Source organism: Copidosoma floridanum, unplaced genomic scaffold (genome assembly GCF_036245765.1).
Source record: "Copidosoma floridanum isolate Cflo_tuat_1 unplaced genomic scaffold, Cflo_Japanese_pri ptg000016l, whole genome shotgun sequence".
Classification (NCBI taxonomy): Eukaryota; Metazoa; Arthropoda; class Insecta; order Hymenoptera; family Encyrtidae; genus Copidosoma; species Copidosoma floridanum.
The window spans coordinates 14,622,976-14,636,942 of NW_028321893.1; the positions used below are offsets into that span (position 1 = coordinate 14,622,976).

The window sequence follows — 13,967 nt, forward strand, 5'->3', positions numbered from 1 at the left end:
TTGAGTTGAGGCACGTCGTTGAGACCACCACGAGGGTTTTATTGTCTCGGTGACGAGGAACCACTTTTTCAAGCAGTTCGCGAGCCAAAATCTCAAAATCCGAATGCTACGACTTCGTATTACTTATGAACAATTTAAAAAAAATAATTGAAGCAAGAGATTAACGACGATGAAATGAAAAAAAAGAAACGCTGCCCTGACTCTGTCTCGTGGCTTTAATATTGCGGCCCTCGACAGCAAGTTGAGCGTGACTTCTTGACCCTCGATGTTCTCACCGTGAGAGTCCCAGGGAAAACTAAAACTTTTTCCGATTTCGATACGCGTCTCGCTTCCAAAAGCCCATCCACGGCACCTTTCCCCAACTGCGCAATTCCCCCTTACATTGGGACATATGATTCCTCGCTTTATTCAGCGTCTCTGCCTCTACGAGGTACCGTATATGAGTGTTTGAACCCCGCAGTGGAATTTAAATCTGAGAAAAAAATATTTAGAGAACTAGATTTAAAGATATGAGAGGAGGCTTCCATGATCCCAAAAAAAGCCTTAGAAATAGTTGAAAAACATAACGTGTTTTATGTAATACAAATATCTGATTTAGTGATAAATTAATTGTTTTAAGAAGCAATTTTAGACAGTTTTTTCCAGTTATAAAGAAAAGTAATAGAAGCATGATTGCACAAGAAAGGATTAAATCATCATGTCTTTGACCATTGTTTCGTATTCTAAAACGTAATATCCATATTCGTTAAATTTAAGTATTAAATCATTTTCTAATTCATCATCCTTACCTTTTATTGTTTACAGAAAACGATTTTCTTTAGTCTTAGCATTTTCCACGACTATAAATGGATCAAAAGATCAAAGTTTTACTAATATTGGATTATATTTGAGAAAACCACTGTTTTTGCATGCTCAATTATACGTCGCGTTATCAAGATGCAAAAATAAAATTAAATTCATATCCAATTAGAACGAGATGATAATTTGGAAACAAATAATATTATCTGGCAAAAATTCTTTGTTAACCTATTTGAATTAAATATAAAAATTTAATTTTTATACATTTGAAAAAGTAAGAAATTGTACGTAATACTATTGCACAGTTCATTCAAATAAAAAAATAACTGTATGAAATGAATAAAATTATAAAAGTTATTATTAATGTAGTTTTTATGTAGTTCTTATGTAGTCACTATGTCATCATAGTGAGATAAATTTTTATAAATATTTTATACTGTTTACTTTTATGAAAAACAAGATTCTACTGTATTGTTGTAAGTAAATATTATTTTTACTTGAACTGCTTAGTTTTATTATATATCTTTAATTTTAAAAAAATTTCTTTGGAATTGATTGGATTGGATTGATTTATTTTTGGAAATCAAATTTTTAGCGTTAAAACGTTAAATTAGAACATCAATGCATATGTATTAAAATAATATGTACCTCAAATTTTCAAATAATATGAAGTTTTTATTGTACATTTCTTTTCTTCTCCTAAACGTTGTGCAGCATCTGGATTGGAGACAAAATAGTTCACTTTATTGAAGTATTAAACATATTTTTATGAGGAGAAACATACGATTTCTACCTTTTTGTGGTTAATATGGCTACCAGTGAGGTCCACGGTTTAAAAATTTCATAAGATTGTTTGTTGTTTTATGATTTAGTATACAAATATTGTACCATGCTTTTATACATATTAATAATGTAATAATTTAAGAGAATGAAAACCCGCGGGGTATTAGTACTACCTTAAAAGTGGTGTGGAAAAGTGTTAACATATTATATAGATAAAATCATTATTTACGGAGTGGTAGAAAATGTCTAAAGAGGGCTAGAACGAGTATTGGATCATTGCTCAGACTACGCTATTAATGAATTTTTATCTTTCACGTATCCTTTGAGGTAGGAGGAAAAATGTTTTACTCAAAATCTAATACTCTATCTTAAAGTGAAAATTATGTAATTTAACATTAATACTTGATTTAAAGTCCTAAATTTTGAGTCAAGTTATTTTATACTTAAAAAAAGTAGTAACTAATTTTACATTGTATTAATAGAGCAGAATCTTTTGAAATGCTAAAGTTAGTTGACGAATTTTTGAAGTACATTTTAAGATGCTGTGATTGCTTTAGATTAAGTGGAAAACAATTTTTAAATTCATAATATTTTTGAAGAAGCATGTAACATTATGTTGCCATGCCAAGTAAGAAAATTTTTAGCAAAACCCTAGTGTCTGAAAATGTTTGAAGGCAAACATTAATGGAAAAAATTAAAATTATTTAAATTGAAAATTTCGAGAAACAAAAATGTCATAATGCTCTTTTACAGCTACATTCAATTTTTTAATTTGAAGCAAACTCTAAAAAGTTCCTAAAAAAGGTTTTTATTAACAGTACATTTTTTAACTTATTATTAGATGATCGAGAAGAAAAAATTAAATCATTGCAAGTCCCGAATAAATGAAAAAAAACTGAAGTTTGATTTAATATTTTTGGCAAAGGTAATAACTTTTTAATAAATAACGTTATACTTACTTCTCATAACAAATATGCTTATTTTTTAAATAATATAATGCGAAATTCTGTTGTAGGTGAACTGAAAACATATGATTGCATAGAACATTTTTTTTTCACAAAGGTGTTAATAAATCTGATGGTTATACTTACATAAATTTTCCAATTAAATTTCTGGACAGTAGTTGTGAAGGCTTATTTCCGCATAATCTTAATTTAAAAGTTGGAACAATTGCTATGTTGATACAATATAATGCAATTAGTAAACGCATTAAGAATTAAAGATACAATAAACCAGCGTGCTATAGCACTAGTTTAAGGGTGTTGTGGAAATGTGTTGAAAAATTATGTAGATAAAATAATAGTTATTAAAAGTGGTGGAAAGTGGCGAAAGAAGCGTAGAACATTTATTGGAGCGTTACTTAGACAATGTGTCTTGAAATTGTAAGGGGGCAGAGGTGGGTTTCTTAAAATGTGTAAGGAAAGCTAAAAGGGTGGGTGCGAAAAGTAATCCAATTCAAAATATCATGATATCCCACATTCTTTTATCTCATTTTTATTTGGTTAAATCACTTAGTAATGCAGCTAAAGGGTTGCTGTAGGGAATTCTTCAAAATAGTGAGGGAAGCCTATTAGGTTATCTAGTTTTAGGGTTATGTAACAGTGACGGGTTGATGACGGGGAGAGGGGTGGAAGAGGTTAAACAAAAATTTAACCCAATAAAAATGATTTAAATCTCAATAGAGGTTTACCTTATTGAGAGGGGGCTGTGGGGATGGTGGAGGGGCTGAGGGGGGCTTGTAAAAATTGAGCAGAAGGGCTAAGGCTTATGAAAAAGAGTTGGAGGGGGGCTTAACAAAAATTTATTCTATTCAAAATGAGGTAAAAACCCTTGTAATTTCACCTTATCTAGCGTGTGGGCCGAGAAACGGCTGAGTAGTTGGAGATGGGTGGCAGGGGGTTGTGTTAAATACTCTTTAAAATCACTATACAATATAGAAAGCGCCCTTTGTGTTGCTCGCCTACCATAGTCGGATACTTTTAGATATGTTAGTCGACATTCCCCAGGCAGCGCACTAATATGTACCCTCTACACCCCTTGTGTAGCTCAACTTCTAATTTCGAACACTTCGGAACATGCTAATTGACGTTCTCGAAGCAGTGCACTCTTATGTACCCACAATGTCTCCTGTCTTGCCCAGCTAATAAACTCGGATACTCTTGGACACGCTAGTCTACGTCCTTGAAGCAGCGCACTCATATTTGCCTTTAGCCCCCTTTATGTTGCCGAACTACTAAACTCCTAGACACGCCAGTCGGCGTCCCCGAGGCAGTGCATTTATATTTACCCTCAGCTCTCCTCATGTTGCCCAAATACTAAATTCGGATATTCCTTGACACTTTAGTTGACGTCTTCGAGGTGGTGCGCTCATATTTTTCATATGACACATTTTCCTATGACATAAGTACTTGCAATAAATATAAAGAAATCTTGAGCTTATGCTTGGAATAAAATAGTTTTTCAATATATTATGAACAGTTACTTGCAGGATTCTACTCGTGCAGTATAGTAACATAAGTATCAGAAATAATGTTTAAAAAAATTTTTTTTGATAAAGTTTAAGTATTAATTTCATTATAAAAGACGATGAATGATATTAGATAATTAAGAAAACTTTTAATTTAAATAAAAATAGTGCGATTTACTTTATAGTAAAAATAAGCTGTTTTATATACAAGTAAAAAAAGCTACAAGTTTCTGCAAGGGGCTAATAAAAGAATAAAGGTTATCTAAGTTGTCCAAAGGGGCGAAGTGAATTCGGAAAAAATAAATGTTTTTAAGAGGTGGCTGACAATACCTAAAAAATTTAGAAAAACAAATTTTATTTGAATTATAGAACAAAGCAATTGAACGTTTGTCGGGGGTGGAGGAAAGATGAGGATCTCAAATAAATGATGATTAGGCTAAACACGTAAAACTGTAACAATTAACCTTTTAATTATATTAGAAAAAATGTTCTATTAGCATCCGATAGCCTATGTCACCAAGTGAAGCACCAGGTCTGAGGGACTTATTGTTTTCTTGGTTGCATGTATGTCAGGTGTGAAAGAAATTTTTGTTATTGAATGCGTAGTCTCGTACTGCATAGGTGAAAAGTACGACGTTGCGTCAGTGATGGCCTTAGGTGGGCTTGGAGGGTTTATTATATAGTCCTGGGCCTTGATTATAAGGGGTTTTGTTAAGTTTGAGTATTATCTTAATAGATTTTTATTAATGGTAAGTGCTAACTTATAAAACTTGTTGAAAATTTTAAAAGTTTTTAAATGGCACATTGTTTATAGTACAAATTTATTTACACTGTTTAATTTACATAAACATTTATCGTAGAATTAATGGTTATGTTGTGATTGACGAATTTTCATTATAATTTTTAGGGTAGCTTTATGGTAATTTTTTTTTTTCTCAATTACTTTAGTAACTAGATTTTAATAGCTTCATTAGTGATTTTGCAAAATTAAAGTAAACAGAAAAAAATGTTGTAATAAAATTACTTAAAACCTATTTAATTTTTCTATCTTTTCCACGAAAATCTATCCTAAGTCTATTTTTTACAGTTTAATTATAATTAATCTATATTTATTATTCGGCTTCAATTATAGCTAAAAGCTGGCATTGCTTTGCGCCTTTAGAAAGAAAAACAGCGTTTACACCTTGGGCTTAAACATACTATATTCCCCAAGACAAACACTGGGTTGTCGTGATTACCGTTGCTGAACACGCATCAGTAGTGAACACTATTTTCATCACTCGATACATAACATATTTCCAAATATTACAAAATATTAGTAAGGCACAATAATAGAATTCTCTGCAGATCGTATACATAATTAATGGATCAATTTTAAAGTTTTCTTCAACTCATGATTACTAAATAGATAAACATCACACTTAAGAATTTAAATCGATACACATTGTGAACCAAATTTGAAAAAATCTTGTGTTAGTTAAATAAGAGAGAGCTTTAATTACCAACATTTTTTATTCTTCCAGTTATCAATATAAATTGCCGATTTTTCAAAAAAAAAATTTGTCTTCTATATCATTTTTGCACTGACAATGATACTATAATGGCTTGTTTATAGTACCATTATCTTAAATTATTAGTAACTGTAATAGCTTTATGTGCGTAAAAATGTTAAGCATAGGCATAATCAAACTTTATCTAAATCTGATTAATCACTCACAAGCTACATTGCACAATTTTGTCGGATAAATAACTTTGTTATCTATGACTATAAAACAGTTAAATTATTAAAATTACTGTTTATCAAAGCGTGAATTTTTGTATTTAAAAAAAATCAAGGAATACCCAACTAGATTATTTTTTTCCAATCAACTTCGTTACCAAAGCAACTAAGTCCTGGTGCTTAATATCTCCATTTTTTATTGCCACAATTCATACGTACGTAAGTACACATTATTCTATCTATTTGAAAATCTGAAAGATTTCAGTAATTACGATCACGGTTATAATGGGAAGCTGATCTCTAATGGATTCTTTATTCGTCAATTTTGACGCTGCTGTTTCAATCTCGATAAATGTTCCGCGTCAGTTTCTGGATGCCTGAAATTGCATACATTTGAAGAATTTAAAGTTTTCCTTCTAATTCTACCTCTTGCGACTAGAGGCATAATTAAAACTTTTGTGAGCTCTAAAGGCTTTTTTTGTCAACTTTGTCAAGTCGTAATATATTTGTTATTAAAGTATTTAAACGTTCAATGACCCTAAAAAAGACTGATGAGTTAAACTCTTTCTTGACTGAACTTTCCAAGAAACGTGACTGCCTGGATATCTCAGAGTGATCTTCTCTGACTTGCTGTTGTAGCACCTGACCGATCGAGAAGAAACTGCAACGTCTGAAACGTTAGAGCTAGTTGTAGAGCTCTTTCCCTCCGTCTTCTGGTGTTACGCTGGAGATGTTGATGTCTAAAGTACCTTCTTTTTCTACAGAACTCCGTCGTCTTGGTAATTCGTAGTGGGGTGATTGGTTCGTGACGTTTGCCTGTTGCAGACTGCCCTGTTTGTTCAAGTTTATTTCTTCACTGTTAGGTTTGCCCAGCGCAGACCATGGAGAGGATCGGTGATTCCTGGTTCAATGCTTAGAGTTGATAGGAGAGTTGATAGGATAATGCAGGATTGTTGGTAGTTGGAGTATCCAGCCTCACAGCAAAAAACTCCGCTAATGACATCTGTTAGTAAATGATTTACTTGGTGAAATAATGGCCAATAATGGTTGTAAAAATGTATTTGTTGGCGAGGTAGTTTAATATTAGATGGCCCTGAAAAGAACCGATGAGATAAATGGTTAATTAGGAAACGCAAATACTTATCATGGCCCTGAAAATGGCCAGTGGTGATACTTCCACTCATTCTTTTTTATTATTTTCGATCATGGAAAGCCACCTGCAGGTAGCTTGACTCTTACCCCCGGAGTCTCTGTGTATGGAGACCGTGCTGGAGGAAGGTACGCCACTGACCAGAAAAATATGTCGTGTTCGGGTCATTATCCGGAAAACCAACGGCTCATCGTTAGTCGGAAAAGTGGGCTTAGAGGATACCTTTTATGTGGGTATGCTGTTGGGACAAACCACTGAGAAGGCCGTTGTGGCTACCCGAACCTAGTGTTGTTTTCCCTGGCTTGCTATTGTAGCAAAATCTGCTCTGGTAGCACCAAGTTGGTTGAAAAAATAACCATGAGATCCCAAAGCTCTCGGTATTTCGCTGGAGACATTAGCGTTCAGAACGCTTTTGTTTTGTGGCACTCGTCAATCATGGTGGTTTAGGATTGAGTTTAACGTGAGTGGCTTATTCATTAGAGGACGGTGTTGGCGATAGCCGAGATACGCAGCTACACAACTCCTAGCCCTATGCTTCATGTACTGCTGGTGAACGACTGTGATATCCGGTATTTTGCTCGAGGATATTATAATCAGACTTACTTAATTTTATTGCAGGTAGCCTCGATTTTAGTTCTACGATATCTAGTAGATTCTACCAAAGTGAGAAGCTGGTGTATTTTTTCAAAACTTTTAATTTATGTATTGCTATTGTTAATAATTTTTTCAAGATTCTAACTGCACTAAAACTATCTTAAAAGTGTCAAGAATCAGTATGAAAAATTTCAGCAAGATCTGTTGAGTAGTTTTTGCAGTTAGCGATTACAACAGGTTTTGCGATTTTGCTTTATATATTAGTAAGACTATATTTCTATTATTTTCTAGGTAGATCTATTCTTTTTGCCATTTATTTTTTTATCGTACAAGCACATAACATGCAAATTAAAAAACAACGAATTTTTATCGTATTTTTTTTACGTTGGTAATTATTAGTTCTTGTGATTTCGTCCTAATAATATTTAAAACACTTTTGCCATTGCTAACAATTTGAGTAAAACACTAGTGTTACCTGAATTTTAAAATTTAAGGACAGTTACTAATCTAATTAATTTATTCAATGCACTGCATGCAAAACATTGATAAAATAGCATAGGCCAGCATTACACAATCATGTTAAAACCGATATTATTAAAAAAAAATCACAAACACCTTTCGAGCCAAAAATAAATCATTTAAATTTAATAGAAAATTGTAATACTAACAATTTTACAGAAAGCACATGTAATTAATGAAGTATGAATATTGCTAAGATAAAGTATGTATGTATTACTGACAGGATACCAGAAACTACACTAAATACTGTCGCTGTAAATGAATTTGAAACTACTGACATTATTTCGAACCAATTTGAACAGGAGTTTGCAGTGTACTGATGCGTTTGACTTACTTCTAGTTAGTTCAATTACCTTAGGAAATATAAACGATTCTACAATTGATAATTGAGTCGCTTTAACAGAGCTCAAACGTATAAATTTGAGTAAAAACGTCTTGTACATAATTTAATTAAGAAAAGTTGAAATACTCGAAATTGTTTCGCAAGTTCCAACAGTTAGCTGAGCCTTGTAAAAATAATGTAGACTTTGCAAGATGTGCACAATGCAAAGTAAGCCTTACAGCAGAAAGACATATGTTAACTTAACACCAAAATAGTATAACTCACATAAAAAATTTTCAAAACATCGATGAATCAGATACTCTTGCTCCACTAAAAATCGCTGCAGCTATTTTTAAATGCAATTGCAATTAGAATTTGCTTATGAAGTGATTTTATTTCTTTCATAATTTTACTTTTTTATCGAATCAGCTCAACAATGACGATTATTTAAGTTTTTCAAAAATCAGATTGTTCGTATTCTTGTCGACCAAGCCACCAGTATCAGTACACAACACGCACTCTGCATAGTGGTGATATATTTTGATTAAGAAAATGGTGAAATCTGCGAGTCGTTATGGGATTTAGTAGGATTATATAATGGTGAGTAGACAAGTTCTGACAATGCTGATACACTATTTCAATGTATTAAGACATCTTTTGATAAGAATGATGTACCTTTAGGGAATTTCATTGCTTACTGTGCAGATAATTGCAATGTTATGCTAGGTACAGTTAACTCAGTAACCAAAAAGATCCAAGAAATTTTACCATGAATTAGTATCATAAAATGTAGTTGACATATTGAACACTCTTGTGCTCAGCATGCATCCAATTTTATGCCGAGCAATGAAGTCGTAAGTGCTGTATATAACTACGTACCTGGAAGTTAAAAAAAATTCATACGTGGTCTATGTGTCGAAGTCAATTGTATTTAGATAAACTAATCATATTGAAGGCAACATTTACACTTTAGCTGTCATACAATCCTTCTCACACTACAAGTATTTTTTGCATATAACTTTGGAAAATGTAGTCAGTAAGCAACTGGAAGAGATTGATAGAATCGATTCCAAACATTTTAAAAATTAAAATGATATTGATGTTGCTTTAAAAATGTAGGTGTTGTTACATTTTAAATATCATGATACAATTGATGATAAGGACAAAAAAGGATTACCTTGAGTTTGCCAAAGATGCATTGAAGAATTTTGTATACAGTTAACAAAAAATTGGATAAAAAAAATAAAATTTTGATGCATTTAAGATATATTTAACCTAGTAAGGGACTAAGCTCAACTTTTTATGAAAATCATGATCTTAATGATGAAATATCCTTTTTTAAATTTCGTGGACTTAAGTCAGAAAGTATAAAATGTGCCATTACTGCTAAGGAAGATCATTACTAAAATAAATTTTTTCTGATGATGAGAAAAACACAAAGGAGGTTAAAACATAATGAACTATTCTAAACACTAAAAGAATAGACAAGAAACTAATTTTTTCTAATATTGCTGCATCCGCACTCAAATTTTTATGCACACTAAACTGTAATGCCATGCCTGTAAGAGTTTCGAGTAAGTATGGATAAGAAAAGACAAATTTCAGAAATCGTTTGATCGGTATCCTTAGTTTTTGATAGTAAAATGCCCTCAGTTTTTTTTCTTTTTTTTTTTGCAACAAAAGTATATATAAAAGGTTTTAAAAAATTGGAATAATAGTAATTAAGCCTGTTAAGTTTATTTTTTTTACTCTTCTGTAACCCTATTTTCTTCAAAAATTTTACTAGCGAACTTTAAAAGGTAAGGTTTTAAAAAAATTTTTTTGTCATAAGATTGAGGTAAGCATAAACTAAAAAATAATTTCCTCATTTTTTAAATACTGTTTCGACTATTTTGTTCAAGCACTACATAAAATTTTATTATTGCACCGTATAGAACGGAAAAAGTTAGAAAATGTTTTTTGAAATCTTATTGACTAGTATAACATAGCCTTACAATTAAAAAACTATCGTTTTTAATGTTTCTCGTTGATTTCTGAACGATTTTTCCATCTAATTAAACAAAAGAATTTTTCCATAATTTTTTAATTGGTCTAAGAATCTAAAATTCAAAAAACTGTTCTTTTCTAAAAAGTTTACATCTTGAAATCCATGGTCTGAAATAAAAACATCTTTTTTTGAAAAAAATACTCATAAGTCCAGTTTAATTTTGTGGTACATGTTTTAGAACTCCAGTGCCATTAAAAGTTCTTCTAAATTGTCCTGCAACGTCAATAAATGAATCCATTTGTATTGCGAATTGAAAAAGACTTACACAAAGAAACTTTTTTTGTCCTAAAAATGAGTATCGTTGGTGAACAATGTTTTGCGCTCTTTTCGTGAGTAAGTACTATCACAAATGATAAATAATGTATTATTAAGCTCATATAAATAATTCCGCAGTTTTGAACTGTCACTCTACATAAAAATTTCCATAACGAGCTTGAACACCGAAATTCTAAGGAAGTTCATCTTGTTTAAGAGATATTAAAACATATGTAATGGAATTTTCAACGACTTTTTCAGTAACCTCTAGAACTACAGATATTAATGCATTTGAATTACTGAACCTCAATTTCAATAGAGCTTAAACAATGCTTCTATTACAAGAACTTTTTAAAGGTAACAAACTTTCTAACATTAGAACTGCATCCCACGAATGTCTGGTAAAAGCTGTAAGATGTTCTTCTAAAATAGATAAGTTGCCAATTTTATCATGGAGTAAAACGTCAATTTGGTTTGATAGAATTTTGATAAAATTTTTTACCTCCCCTGCGGCCCAAGCCCTCTCCTCAATCTCCTCTCTTACACACTCTCCCTCTCGCTCCGTCTCTCTCTTTCGCAGCGCGCGCCTACTGTCTACCGTTCTGTCTCTCTTTCTCTCGCATGTACGCTGCTTGCTCCCTTTCCCTCACACTGGTACTATACCTATACATGTACACATTGTAACACGTTAGCCGGGGATTACGAGTAATGTGTATAATTATTACCTTTGTTTATTAAGGGAATTTAACCGTGATGTTATTCGGGAGGGGATTAGGTTATTATATGTAAGGTGCAGCGCTAAATGCAGCAACAGGTAGTATCGTATAGCTAGCAGATTTGAATAGCCCTTTTTTATGTATCAGAAAGTATTCCCTAATACTACATACACTGAGGCACTTTCCTGTTGCAGTTGCACTCAGCGCTACACAGAACGAATTGAAACACAAGACAATATATGAATTGTAAAAGTTTATGTATCTTCTCGAGCAACAGTCACTTTGATTACAACCTCAACACAGCACACCACAAAGGCAACGGTCCGTGCAACGTGACTTGCTATATTGATACGCTACACTTGGCGTTTTACTTTTACGTTGTGAATACGATAGGGGACTGAAAGGGACTTTTTTCCCGCGTAACTGGACAAAAGTACCTTTTTTCAGGGCGTTATGGAAAAAATTTTTGTTTTGTTCTGCATTACATGACCAACAATCCGTACACATGTTAATACATATATAATAGCAAACATGGAAGTACTTAAAACTCGCGAATCACATGTAACATAAGTATATGTATTTTATGCCTTCGCGTGCTCGAATACGTAATAATATAATTTTTACTATTTCAATATCGGATTCTTTAAGACCTATTGAAATTAGGTGTGATCCACTCTGTCAAATATCATTGCCATAAGCTCAATTTCTTCAGGCTTAGATTTATCTAGTATATAATAAGATGATTAAGTCCATTGTTGTAAGGATCGTGAGATTATGTATATCCTTAGTTTTAATCCATCAAAGCTTGTGATAAAGTGGTAGAAAGTGTATTATGATGACTTAGTATTACATTTTTGTTTTTCGGCATGTTTTGATTTTATTACTTTGAGGTCTTCGAAGGAAAAAATTTTTTATAAAATTTTATCAAGCTGACAAATTTAATCAACAAAATGGTATCTGTATAGATACGTTTTAGGTGTAAGAATTCATACTTGCTTTAAAATACTCAAGTTTAAAAAAATGATTATCACAGACAACCTACGTAATTCTTACTTTAACTTAACATTCTCTTATACTTCTAGAAAAAATGCTTACTTTTTAATTGGCTCTTATTGTTGTCTGTTTTTAGAACGATGTTATTTATCGTGGATTACTATGGGATATATACTCCCTCTGTATTTCCTGTGTACAAGGACGGTTGGGATCGGGGACACATCAGCCAAAAAGTGTAAGAAAAAAGCGTGCACTTTTAGGGGGGGGGGGATACAGAGCAGCAGTGGTGACACAGCGAGAGAGAGAGCCAGCCAGCCAGCGCAGGGACCCATCAGCCAGAAAGCATAAGAAAAAAGCGTGCGCTTGTAGGGAGGGGAAAGACAGAGCAGTAGTCGTGACACCGAAAGAGAGAGAGAGAGAGAGAGAGAGAGAGAGAGAGAGCCAACCAGCCAGCGCAGGGACCCATCAGCCAGAAAGCGTAAGGAAAAAGCGTGTACTTGTAGGGAGGAGTTACGAATCGAATGCACAAAGAAGTTTTGCAAACGTATGTTATTAAAATAAATGGGAGCACTGTTTTAGTCGACATGCATACAAACGACTCTCACACCCATCTAAGCTCAGACGCCATAATCACATAAGCAGTAGGAAATTGGTGGCAAATATGGATATTAAAATTAGTAAGTGCAGTATTATGCATATTCTTATTGCTGTGTTGTGGTGTGTTACTGTGTGCAGTATCCTTGTATAACTTGTTTACATAATTATGGATGCAACCATGAAAGTGTGCATGTATAAGGTGTGTGTGCGTGTGTGTGTGTGTGTGTGTGGACTTTATACTTTCACTGTGCAGCTGTGTACATATTTGCCTGCGTGCATGTGTATAGTATGTAGTAGTTAATATCAATACTATATACACTAGTAAATATTATTATTTTAATAAAGTACATTAAAATAGTAGTTTTCCTACGAGTTTGAAAAGTCTTTGTTTGCGAACCAAGAGGTTTGCGGCCCGAGCCGAATGTGAAGTCCGTAACGAGGTTCGTAAAGGAGACTTTTCGAACGAGTATCGGAAAACTGCTTTTTTTCCCGAGGAAATGCCAGCCTTCCAAAACCACCCGAGGGCGGAAAAATAATTTTTGCATGCATAGAAGATCGATGCAGATACCCAGTTTTGATTTAAAGGGGTATGTTTCTCAAATATTGCAAAGTACATCATATCTTTAAAAGGAAAAAAGATAGAGCAAAAGTAACGAATTTTACGGGTCTTCTAAAGGAAATCAAAATATAGTTTTTGAGCACAAAAACAGAGGCCTTGAGTTAAGAAAAAACATTACCTCAATTTATGATGTTTTTAATGTACTTTTATGAAATGAAGAGGGAAAATCATTGAAAAGTTATATTACGTTTAGTACAGGATAATAATAATGCAGAAATTGTTATCCACAGTCATGCGTGCACACAACGTTTAAATATTAAAAACATGCCATATCTTCAAAAGAAAGCAAGATATAAAAAAAATAACAAGTTTTACAGGCTTCCTAAAGGGTAAAAAAATATCGTGGCACACAAAAAGAGAGGTGCTTAGTTATGTGAAGACATAACA

General features: G+C 32.8%; 1 protein-coding gene across 5 annotated transcripts in view; it reads left to right on the top strand.

Moving 5' to 3' along the window:
* The window catches only part of Smox (Smad on X), a 360,356-nt gene that overhangs the window by 54,678 nt on the left and 291,711 nt on the right, over window positions 1-13,967 (top strand). Inside the window, exon 1 of one of the 5 annotated variants that reach the window (XM_089592309.1) lies at window positions 12,788-13,041. The exons of the other annotated variants lie outside the window; for them this stretch is intronic. The gene's annotated coding sequence lies outside the window, so the exon portion shown is untranslated. Of the gene's footprint in view, window positions 1-12,787; window positions 13,042-13,967 lie in introns of those variants that run through there. 5 annotated transcript variants of the gene reach the window in all.